Consider the following 13,515-nt stretch of genomic DNA (forward strand, 5'->3'; position numbering starts at 1 on the left):
AACCCAGAAGAACGCTTGGTGTTCACTGTGAGATCGTAGGCACGAGCCTAAACCAATAATTTTCGAATTCGTTTTCGAATTTTACTCTGAATTGGCGTGCGTGTATGTAACGATTGATGCATGTGGAGGAAGCAAGATAAATATGTCAGGATCGAAGCAAATGGAATTCCATAGTCTATGCTTACCCCGGTGGGAAATAGGTATGATTTTATGCATGAATGAATGTAATTTCGAATTCATCTTGGAAACATAAATGATGGTCACTCGCTCAACTGTAATGAAAAACATCGCGAGGAAACCCACATTCCTGCGAAATTCGTTTCCGAAGTATTTGCCCTAACCTGTGTTGGGTTGGTTTCCCTTCGCGGGTTGGAATGTCAGACAGACAATCGATCTTCAGGTTAGGTAAGCGGACCCTGTGAAAAAGGGATAACGTTAGGGAGAGTATGCAACCCCCTTGCGTGTAGATAATTTGCACGGGTAATAGGTAGGGTAGGTATATTTCGGTATTCTTGCCTCATTCAGCAGGGTTTACAGAATACCAGGGCCGTCTCTCGTGCCGCGGCTAATGTCGGGTCCTCACACGAAATAAGCTTTTTGAAGGACAGGGAATCGAACCGGCGCTCACCTTTTGAGAAGCAAGCCGTTCACACACAGGACCACGGTGACTTTCTCTAGTTATTAAATAACTTGTAATGTATACCCTCATTGACTTAAAAGATGTGTTGCTGTTGCAGTTTCTTGTCATTCTTCTTTTCAGACATAACGCCTTGTGAAATGACGTACCTGTATTCAAAAATGTTACATTGACCTTCAACAAGTTTATCCATGATAATTACGTTGAATAAATGATTCTGATTTCTGATTACTTCAATAGGGTAGTTTCCAACTAGTCAAATCAGTTACTTTTTACTAAACGTCAAAACACGAAATTATGAATTTGTATAAAAAAGCAACCTGTGACGTCATAGAAAAACGTGGCAAAATGTCGCACTTATTATTACGTTTTTCTAAATAGAAAACAAGAAACGGTTTTCATTACTTTTAGATCTGTCTTTATTTAGTAATCAGAATTATATAATTTATTTTTGATAGCAAACTACTCAATTCCAGACAACAAATAATACCGGAACAATAAAGCCATCCATCATTTACTATCTTACTAGAACACATTCTTCAAACATTATCTACAAACACAAACTAAACCTTGGTGTTGATTCCAAGTCGCACTATCTTATTTTATTTTAAGTTATACCTGTCATTTTCTTATCCGCCGAAAAAGACAGGGACGGGTCATCATCATCAGCCCATTAACGTCCCCACTGCTGGGGCACGGGCCTTCCCTATGGATGGATAGGGAGATCGGGCCTTAAACCATCACGCGGGCCAGTGCGGATTGATGGTTATTAACGACTGCTAACGCGACCGGGACCAACGGCTTAACGTGCCTTCCGAAGCACGGAGGAACTCGAGATGAAAACTTTTTTTTGTGGTCACCCATCCTATGATCGGCCTTTGCGAAAGTTGCTTAACTTCAAAAACGCAGACCGAGCGCGTTTACCGCTGCGCCACCGAGCTCCTCGCTTATGTAAAACACGTCAAATTTAGACAGGAAATAAAAAACCCTAAATTTTATTGGCCAATAACCCGACAGAATTAACTTGACAGCACACGTCAAACGGGTTGCATATGAGAGAGATGTCTATTTTATTGGCCCGGGTTATTCATCCGTCCCTTTCCTTTTCGGCGGATAAGAATATGACATGTATAACTTAAAATAAAATTAGGATCTGTCTACTGGAATCGGGGCCATTATCAAGTATGTATTTATACTAGATCTTTTCCGGGGTATGAGACGTTTATGTAAAAATTGTCGATTCAAAGTGTAACTATGTTAAAATAATAAAAAAAAAACATGAATTTTGCGGAAAAGTCCTCTTGATATTAACTCGGAATCGTGAACCTTTCCCCTCAGCATTAGTTACGGTGCCACACCTTGTATTATTGTTTATACTGGGTGTTAGTGACATCGTAACGAATACTGAGAGGGATGATTCAGACCATGATTCTGAGTTAATATCTCGTGGAATTTTCCGTCGCAAAATTCATGAAATTTTGAGTTTTGTTTTTAATTATTTTCAATTCCATATTATGTTTTAAGCAGCATAGAACCCAAATTTCAATAAAAAAAACAATAATGACAAATTTTCGAAAATCTTCAATGTAATGGAGACTACAATTTTGCGGTATCCATAGTCAGCTGCTCGAACGGGTTAACGGCCACACGCACCGCGCGCCGTGCGCCCCGCTCCGTACCACCCACTCCGCACGCCCCGCTCCGCACGCCGGCGGCAGCGCGGCGGCGGCGGCGGCGCGGCCTACAAAGTAGGCACTACGAACCGATCCTATTTCTTTCTCTGTCTATCGTAAATTATAAATTTATTTTATTCTTATTCTTAAATGGACGGATAATCGACAGGCATAAAATTTATGGAATACACGTCAATTTTAAGCAGAAATCTAAAACAACCGACAGAATTAAGTTGACAGGACACGTCAAACGGTTTGCATACCAGCGAGATACCTTTTTGATTCGGTCGGGTTATTCATTCATTTACTCATAGGAATCGGGGCCATTATCTACCTAAAACAGTTGAAACAGTAAATAATTGTATTCTTTGTTGTCATTAGAATAACTTACAACCAACTAACACAACCACCACAGATTAGGTAATTAGTTACCTACTACGTCAACCATCCACCAACTTAGTAGGTATGAAAGTACCTACGCAAAACCTCGCTACACAAAAATCGAGCGAGATCGCGTCTAGAATTGGGCGGACACTCCGCCAGAGTGTTGCCTATCGATATTCTATCGATGGGTACCTAGGATAGATCTTTTAGATCAATACCTACCATTATTGTTACAAAGCAAGACTATCTATCGACTATCGCTAGTATCGATCTAAATGTACTATCACTACTTTCGATAGTTTAGACAATTTTCAAGTTCAACAATTGATAATCTACCTATCGATAGTTCGGCAACTCCGCCGCGTAGGCAATGTCGGCATGTTCAAAGAAAAAATTGTCCGAGAGGAGTGACCTTATTTTTTCTTGTTACATGTTGGTACCGAGGTAAATAAGTACTAAGTTATTCGTGGTTTTAAATCTCATCGTTAAATCATCAGTAAAGAACTAATTAAACCTATCCTGTTCTGTGTACAATACTCATGTAACAGCTACGTACCTACTTACATAAGTAGTAGACGGGAGCAACGGCTTAACGTGCCTTCCGAAGCACGGATCTTTTTACTTTCGGACAATCAGGTGATAAGCCTGTAACGTCCTAACCAACGCCCTTATAAACAGATTTTTGTGATATGTCCCCACCGGAATAGGAACCCGGACCCTCCGCATCATGAACCCATCGCTAAACCACTGGACCACATAGGCCTTTAGATTTTTAGATTTAGATTTTTATTTTTTTAGATTTTAAATTTTAGATTTTTTTCAGTCCCATATTGTGTTATAAGCTGCATAGAACGCACATTTAAAATAAACAAATAAAAATTACTAATTATTAAATTTTATCAATGTCATCAATAAATTTAATAATAACGTACCTACAACTTCAGCTATGCACAGCCGCACAGGTGAATAGCCGGCGCACGGGTCAAGGGCAACGCGCGCCAATAAAGTAGGCATTACGAACAGATACTATTTCTTTCTCTGTCACTTGCACCATAAACATACTTCTCTCTCTCTCTCTCTAGTCGTCGGCTCGACTCGGCCGCGGCCGGCGCGTCGTCGGCGCCTTTGATGCTTTGCGCTAACGCCGCGCGCCGCCGCGCGCTTCCGCTCAGTCGAATACTAAGCTTGACCCGAATCGTGTGATGTTTTTCGAGGATATTTTTTTCGTGGTTGTGAGTGTTTTGTGTTTGTTTTATTCTGTAAATGAGTAGTGTCGACTATGATGATGGATCATAGACCATTTACTGCGCAAAAGTATGGAAGATTGTTGATGTTTTATTAAAGAGCAAGGTGTTGTGTTTGTGAGTGCGTGTGATACCTACCTACCGCGGAGGAAACGCGATGTTGCATACCTACGTGACGTGATATGTTCTAGGGTAGGTACCTACCTAGGTACTTCATCCGAAGGAATAACAATTAAGGTAAGGTAAGAGTAGGGTTTTTATTGTTAATAAGTTAGGAACATTTTAATAACTGGTAGGTAGGTACCATGTGTGAAAAATCGTGGCAGTAAGTGTTCTACTTCAATAAACAACATTTTTAAACGTTGAACCACTAAGCATCTAAATACAAGAGAATGAAAACTCCTACCTAGATATCAACATCGTATCACGCACGCGTAACGTAGCCGCGCGTAAGTTTAGCGTCTGTGTGGCGCGTTGTTCGACTTACATTGCGGCACAGTAAAACTTGAAAATCTTAATTAAACATTTGCGACAAAAAAAAACACCCACCATCGTTTTTAGAACAATAAAATAGGCGTTCCATTTTTTTTTTCGTTACGATGTCACTAACACCCTGTATACTTCTGCCCATCCCTTTGGCGATACAGGCGTGATGCTATATTATGTATACCTGAAAGCTGGGGTGCCAACCGAGTTACCAGTGTTATAAATAAACATTGCCCATTTAAATCAATGGTGCTACATGAGGCGGTCAACCGTGAACAGCTTATGATAATCAAGTCAATTCAAATCATAATCATCTCGTTAAACATCGCAATTTAACCGTTCTTCCGCTACAATTAGAAATTTGTTTACATATTAAAATATACATACGTACATAAACTCACCCCTGATGCCGGGCAGCAGCGGTATCAGTACTGGTTGGAGGCCGAGGAAATGGATTCTGGTAGGGCTCTAGCTAGAACATCACCGATTGAGAAATTGGTCGGTGTACTGCGGAACGGAAGGCGATTGGGGCAACCACCGTTCTACACGCCCTATCTATGGAGTATTGAAGGCGATTACTCCACCGACATTCTTTGCCCGTGGTCCTACTGCGTAGTCCTACTGCGTAGTCCTACTGCGTAGTCCTACTAGTAGTACCATGGGTATTTTTTTTGCCCGTGGTTCTATCAGTAGGACTGTAATATAAATATTATTATTTTGTATGGGCAATGGTCCTACTAATCGTCACCAATATTATGAAATGCATTCTTTGCCCGTGGTTACTGGTTCTGAGGTCCCAGGGCCCGTTTCAAAAACAGTAAATTCAGTGTTTGTTTGAAAATGGTATTTTTGACCAGAATAGTTAAAAAAAATATTGGAATAAGTACAATTAACGCAGCTTGTCTAGAGCATGTAATACTAAAATTTCTGAATTTATAACCTCCATCTGAACTTGCATTATGAAGTCGTCATTTTTAATCGACATTTGAACTAGGAAAAAGGTGGTCTTATTATTCCTAGTAGAACTGCGGGCAATATTACTTGTCCGTAGTGCTACTGATAGAACCACGGGCAAAAAAAAATACCCATGGTACTACTAGTAGGACTACGCAGTAGGACTACGCAGTAGGACTACGCAGTAGGACTACGCAGTAGGACTACGCAGTAGGACTACGCAGTAGGACCACGGGCAAAGAACCTCCACCGACAAGAGCGCAGCTTTTAAACATAAACTCACGTCCGTTACTCCTAATGGGGTGGACAGAGCTATAAGACTACTTGCTGCTACTCCTTTCGGTCCAAAAGGTCTATTTCCCAAAAGGATCTCTGTCCCAAATCGTCTACTTCCCAAAACGGCAACCTCCCGACTGATACGAAGTTCTAAGATGAATATTATGATGAACCATAAAATATATGTTAAATATACATAACATACAGGGTTTTAGTGACAGTGTAACGGATACTAAAGGGGATGATTCTGACCGTGATTCCGAGTTAATATCAAGTGAAATTTTCCATTGTAAAAGCATTTTAAAAAATTCGAAAAAGACATGAATTTTGCGTCGGAAAATTCCACTTGGTATTAACTCAGAATTATGGTCTGAATTATCCCTCTCAGTATTCCTGACAATGTCACTAACACCCTGTATATTAATAACTCATTAGAGCAAGTCCGGTACCGGGTTTCGAACCGGTGCTCCCCGTTTGAGAAGCAAGCCCGTGAACCACAGGACCACAATGACCAAATTATTCAATATGTCCACTATTATCTACATTATATCCCTTATCAATAGTCACGGGAGATTATCCTTATCTACCTGGGGTCCCGATGAGTTGACCCACATAATACCAGCGTATTGGTTCACGCCGCGACTTGTGCTGAGTGAGGCTTCTGCTCTTTTATCTCAGAACGTCTACCTCCCTATGATTATTACGACGAACTTCCATTTTGCCTTTTTTGTAATGATGTTATTGTCTTGTTTTTGTGCGTGGCGTCCTTTTATAATACACTGTTTCTATTCATTTTTTTTTAGTAAACAAAGAATTGTTTCAATTCGATTGATGGTTTTCAATTTCAATCCATGATGTAGTTCGTAATCCATGACAATGAGAATAAAACTGCATATTTCTCCCATCAGGTGTCGCAACTGTTGAGTGTTCTTGGTGTTATTGAATTTTGACAGTTCCCCATTCTATTTGAGTAAACAAACACATTGTTTTGTTCATATTTTTACACTGTAACCTTTTGCGCAGCATTTAACTGCAAAATCATAGTGCTATATTTAGTATTTTATTCCCTAAAGATCGGAAAAACGGCAACTTAGAAAAGCTTATTTTTAATCAAAACTGGCTTTTCTTTTTCCTAATTTATCCTTCAGACGGGATACACTCGACATGGCTCTACATTTTAAAAGCAATTTATCTCGAATTTTAGCTGGACAGTATGGAACACTCAACAGTGCTGCCGCCTACATTTGAGCTTCTAGTTTTTATCCTCATTTAATGGGACCACGCGTAAACACTGAAGATTGTACATACAGTCATGAGCAATATAATATACTTATCCACTTTAGGACTCTGTCGCACTAACATATTTGACATTTAGTGAGACTTACAGTTCAATTTGTCAAAAAAGTTAACGTGACATGGTACCAAAGTGTATACATATTAATGCTCGTAACCGTACATACATAAACATCCTATGTCCACCAGGGTGAGTAGAGTCTATGAAATTCCATTTGCTTCGATCCTCTAAATTCATCAATCGTTTCGTACACGCACGCCGGTTCAGAGCAGATCGTAGGTTCTATGAATTTTCTAAGGGCATTTTATTAAATTAAAGGAAATAAACATTTTAAAGCCTTTGATAAAGAAATACCACTTACTCCAACCCCACGGGAATCGAATCCTAACCTTATTCCTGGCACATTCATTACATAACATGAGTTCCAGAAAATCCAGACTATTTAGTAGGTATGGAGGGTCGGTACAATAGACGCTTTTGTATAAGGGTCACTCAAAGGAGAATTATTTGAATAGTTTATTGTATATTGTTGTGTTTTCTTTTATTGTTCTTTTCATTGTGTTGTTTTTTCTATTATTTGTACAAATTTTTATTTTAGTTGTAAGATATTTTATGCTGTATGTTTTTTTTTGGTGTATTTCAAAAGTTTAGTAGGATCTACATTGAACCGAGTTGCTGTGGTCGTGTGGTAGACTGTCTTCTCAAACGGGGAACGCTGACATATCCCGGACACTTCATACAAACAACCGCGTTTTACACAGACACCACACATTGACATTATCGTACACGCGCATCTGTGTATTCAAGACTAAACTATGTTCGAGGATTCGTGTTGAGTTAAACCGCTAGGTTCGCCCGCTGGTGGGGAGCGGAGAGTCGCTGTTCTATACGTAGTATTATTCCTTATTCTATGTCACTGCGGTCCTATGGTATTCTCTATCTCTCTATTTAAGAGCTGCGCTCTTGTCGGTGGAGTAACCGCCATTCCTCTCTTCTTCCCGCCAAAACCTTCACCTCCCGATACAACACGACCTGCACCTTCTCTTTTATTTATTTCATAAATGTTATCCTAGGTCTACCCCTTCCTCAATCTTCCTCAACCTCCTATGGTACACTTTTTTTTTTTTTTTTTGACGTAACTTATTGTAGATTTGCCGCAGATTACATTAACTACATGGCCGGACAAATGGGTAGCGCTGAAGGCTCTCACCCGGTACAACGTTTAAGACAACTGTTCAATACATAAACATAAATATTGAAAGTGTATAACAACTTTTTATTTTTTAGTTTTAAAATGGTAACTTTAGTATTTTTGTAATGTGGCAACATTGCCATTTGTTTTTTCCTTCATTTTGACAATGTCTTGTAAGCGGCCGGACGAACCGGAGGGGGTATGGAGCATACTCCACCACGCTGCTTCACTGCGGGTTGGTGGAGGTGTTTTTTTTTTACGGCTAATAGCCGGGACCAACGGCTTAACGTGCCCTTCGAAGCACGGAATCATCTTACTAAAAAAAACGAAAACGAAACATTATTACAAAAAAATCACTCACAGAGCAAATATGCCTACGATAAGTGTGGAAAGTTAATTTGGACGATAAATAGTGCGTTGAACCAGTGTATTTATAGTCTCTTGCCAACTCTTGCTGCTAATCAAAATATAATGTTTTTTAGAAGCTAATGCATTCAAACAGATGTTCAACATTGTGTAATAAAATAAAACATTTCGTCTTTAACATAGAATATCTATGTGTCTGAGTGATAGAGTGAGAAACAGGGTGATAAGAGAGAAATGTGGTGTAAAAGATGATATAGTGACTAATATTGAGAAGGGAATGTTAAGTTGGTTTGGACACGCAGAGCGGGTGAAGGATAGAATAGAGTTACGAAAGCAGTATAAAAAGCGAAGGTTGGTGGTAGGGTTGGCGGAGGAAAACCTAGAAGTACGTAGACCAAATTGGAAATGTCTTTAGAAAAGGTTCAGTACGGTATACTCTGAACCGGCGTGCGTGTATGAAGCGGTTGATGAATGTGGAGAAAGCAAGAGAAGTGAGTCAGGATTGTAGCAAATGGAATTCAATTGTCTCTGCTTACCCTGGTGGGATTTTTTTTTGTTCCCTTTTGCGCGCAATCTATCACCCTTGGATAATAAGCACTTCTTGTGGTGTATTGGTATCATTTTAGGTAAGCGACCAGTGTCGCTTCCTATTTTGGGCCTTAGTTGGCTAGATCCTGCGGCAGCCTCCTTCTTAGTCTTAGTTGTGTGTGCTCATCCATGAGCGGCCTGGCCAGAATATTAGTTGATGGGTTGTTATTCTGTTTTTGTAGGAGCGGCTTACATTTTTTTAATTCTTCATATACTGTTGGAATTCCCAGATAAAAAAAAAATAAAAAAAAAACACAACGAAACTAATGCGTGTTCTGTCGTAATCACGTGTTCGGGAACTATCCTAAATATCTCATATTATTATTTATGTTAGTATACCTATTTTCGTTTTATTTCGAGATCAAGCCAACTCGATATAAAGTGAGCACGAACAAACATCGTGGTTATACGTATTATTGGCAATTTTTATATAGACGCATGTTCCGCCTAATAAAATTTAAAATAAGACTAGTCTTTATTTTTAATATCAGTCGCCTCTGTAAAAACCGGACCTGTCAAATCGTCAGGTGAGATTAGCGGACCTTGTGAAAAAGGGATCACATCATGCGGTTTCCGGGATTCGTGCTCGGTTAATGGCAATTCGGTATGTAAGGGGAAAAAAAGTTACGCTAATTCCAAAACCATTTCGAATTTTCGTCTTAAATAGCTTTATTTCTCTAGTTTTATCTCTCAAATCAGGTGTTTATTTTACCAATAATCGTCTAATTATTTGATCTTCATAAGACCTCTAAAGGTAGTCTATTTGCCCAAATTGTCGTTGCCAAAAGCCGTTTATAATAAATAAAATTTAATATAATCTGTGCTCATCACTATGTGTCTGCTGGAACCAGCTCCAAAATGAAGACGTGGCCTAATGGTCTATGTAACCAGGCCAAAACATTAAAAAAAAAGGGTAAGGTGTCCTACGAATGCGCGCTTAACAAGCGTAATGAAATAACTTCAATAATAATGATGATCGATCACTATACCTCATTATGTTTATTAGAAGCATAAACTAAACAAACTTAATTAAAGAAATAAATAATTAACAAATTGTTATTCGTATCTATCTTATTGGGCCTAAGTACTCCTAGGGACCGCCCACAGTTTGTCAAACAAAACAAAATGTCAATATTAAAATTAGCAAAGGCAAAGCCTGTTCTTTGTACAATTACCTGTTAAATAAATACTTGTAGACAAACATCATCATCACTAATCTACGAGCCACGCTCTTGTCGGTGTAGAATTCTCCATTGTTGTCTCATCATCATCATCAGCCCATTAACGTCTCCACTGCTGGGGCACGGGCCTTCCTTATGGATGGATAGGGAGATCGGGCCTTAAACCATCACGCGGGCCCAGTGCGGATTGATGGTTATTAACGACTGAGCTGCTAATGCAGCCGGGACCAACGGCTTAACGTGCCTTCCGAAGCACGGAGGAGCTCGAGTTGAAAACTTTTTTTTTGTGGTCACCCATCCTATGACCGGCCTTTGCGAAAGTTGCTTAACTTCAACAATCGCAGACCGAGCGCGTTAACCGCTGCGCCACCGAGCTCTTCCATTGTTGTCTATCAAAAGCCAATTCCTTCACTTCCTTATAAGACACGACGTTCGCCTTCTCTTTAATCTCCATGTAAGCTCTTCTTGGTCTTCCCCTTCCTCTCTTTCCTTGTAGCTTCTCTTCTATGATGTTTTTAATAAATTCGTCGTGTCTTATTAAGTGTCCAATCAACTTGCCTCAATAACTCTCATATTTGCCTCTTTTCCCTTATTCTTACTAGCACTTCCTCATTAGTAACTCGTTCAGTCCAACTTATTCTTTCCATCCTTCTCCAACACCACATTTCAAAGGCCTCGAGTCTCTCTCTGTCTATCTGTACACAAACACACCTACTTAAATATAAATAATATACACTAAAAATCTGCAAAGTTTTATTTTTTAAAGTAATTTACAACATCGCCCACCTCTGTAGGAAGTAAAGGCGTAGGTATTTCTTTTAAATCTAAAAACCAAAATTTATTTTATGGTGATTCGACTTACCTGATTCAACCGGTCTCGACTCGACCTATAAAACACTATTTAAAAGACAACTTTCCTAATAAATTGGCAAGACCAAACGAGATTTGGACCGATAACTATTTTATTGGTCAATTTAGTGACCTCACGTCATACAATAAAGGATAAGTATAAAATAGAACGGTAAATCTTCGCCCCGCGCAAATTCGTATCAGGCGCCGAGCTAGATTTACCTCTGGCCTTATTATTATATTCATTTACACATACATACATAAACGCAGCCGAAATATGTCGGAGTTTATTGTCGCGCCTCGGCAGTCTGACAGGAGAGGATGTCAACTTGTAACCCCAATACATAGGCTGGAACGCACTGCTCACTCATTGCGTGTTATGGGGCCGCGCATCTACAATAAGTTACCGAAGGATCTGAAGGATGTACCTACTGATGCGAGTTTCATTGGTAAATTAAAAGTGCTACTCACACAAAAAGCTTACTGTAGCGTTAAGGAGTTCATTGATGAATGAATAGTGAAGTGTTCTGATCTAGTTCATATTAAATATTAACTACTTTTTGTTACACAAAATATCTTGAATTAAGTATATAATTTAAATTGTTTTTTATAAAATAATGATGTTCAACTAAACTTAATGTTAATAATGTATGATAGATAAATAATGACAATGTATGATAAATACAAATACAAATAAATATATGAATATGAATGTAGCCGGGACCGACGTCTTTACGTGCCCTCCGAAGCACGGAATCATCTTAGTTTTTCGGACAATCAGGTGATTCAAGCCTGAAAAGTCCTTACCAAACAAAGGACAGTCTCACAATGTGATTTCGACAATGTCCCCATCGGGAATCGAACCCGGACCTCTAGTTAGCCTAACGCTCTAACCACTACACCACGGAGGCCGTTATATATTAATTTACCTGTGTATAATATGTATTTACTTACTCCACTGTCTGTCTTTTATATTGTTACCTCTACTTGTAACTTGTGGTTGTCCGATAAAATTTATTATCCATTGTTAAAGTGAATTAATGGAAGATTTCGGTGGGCAATCGCATAGTCATAAACTTAGTTTGACCTACAAATTATTCATGAACCTTACCTTTAAATTTGAATTACGCTGAATCCTGGTTTTATTAAATAATACCGTTTTAATGAAGTGGGCATTGTAAACACCATCTAATTTTATTTTAAGAATAAGTACCTGTCATTTTCTTATCCGCCAAAAAGGGTAATCGACAGGCATAAAATGTATAAAACACACGTTAATTTTATGCAGAAATTTAGACATCCCTCTCTAAATTTTACATTTGGTGAATACTTCGACCAAATTAAGTTGACAACACACGTCAAACGGGTTGCATACTAGCGAGACTATGGTTCCCCGGGTTATAAATACATAACATAAACAGCCTATATACGTCCCACTGCTGGGCACAGGCCTCCCCTCAATCAACCAGAGGGGGTATGGAGTATATTCCACCACGCTGCTCCACTGCGGGTTGGTGGTGGAGGTGTTTTTACGGCTAGTAGCCGGGACCAACGTCTTTATGTGCCCTCCGAACCATCTTACTTTTTCAGACAATCAGATAATTCAAGCCCGAAATGTACATTGATTTTAAATGTAAAATAAAATATTATAATATTATATATAATAAAATATCTTATACATTTATTTTAAAATTAACAGTTGTCAATCATCCGTCTCTTTAATTTTCGGCGAATAAGAAAATGACAGGTATAACTTAAAATAAAATTAGGAGGTGTCTTCAGGAATCGGGGCCAATAACTATTTATTTCACAAAAACACAAGGAAAATAACAAATCACAAATGGGACAAAAGAAGTACAATAGGCGACCTAACTAACCAGTAACCACCCTACCAGTTTACTCACCCAACACACACCCAACCTCAGTTTATTAGATTTGTACGTACAATACAGTAGAATAGAAAGGAATAAAATGAAATTAACTACTGAAATTATCTTGAATGAGGGGGGAGTCTACGTTCCTCAAAAACAATATGGATGGCGCTGTACAGATTTTCCTTGATTTAAAAAAAATTCTTTATTTCAGATAACAATGATCCATAATTTACATAATAAAACATTCATTCAAATAACTTAAAATAATAAATAAAATAAAATAGAATCAGATAAAACAATTCATCATCATCATCATCAGCCGTACGACGCCCACTGCTGGGCATAGGCCTCCCCCAAGGATCTCCACGACGATCGGTCCTGCGCTGCCCGCATCCAGCGGCTTCCCGCGACCTTCACCAGATCGTCGGTCCACCTTGTAGCGGGCCTACCCACTGAGCGTCGTCCGACACGTGGTCGCCATTCCAGAACCTTTCCGCCCCATCGGCCATCGGTTTTC

At 39.1% G+C, this 13,515-nt stretch overlaps 1 protein-coding gene across 1 annotated transcript in view; it reads left to right on the forward strand.

Annotated features, from left to right (window-relative positions):
- Positions 1-13,515, forward strand: part of LOC126372164 (GATOR complex protein NPRL2-like) — a 99,485-nt gene that overhangs the window by 23,999 nt on the left and 61,971 nt on the right. The gene's annotated exons all lie outside the window — the stretch shown is intronic.

The sequence above is a fragment of the Pectinophora gossypiella genome, chromosome 13 (genome assembly GCF_024362695.1).
Source record: "Pectinophora gossypiella chromosome 13, ilPecGoss1.1, whole genome shotgun sequence".
In the NCBI taxonomy this organism is placed as follows: domain Eukaryota; kingdom Metazoa; phylum Arthropoda; class Insecta; order Lepidoptera; family Gelechiidae; genus Pectinophora; species Pectinophora gossypiella.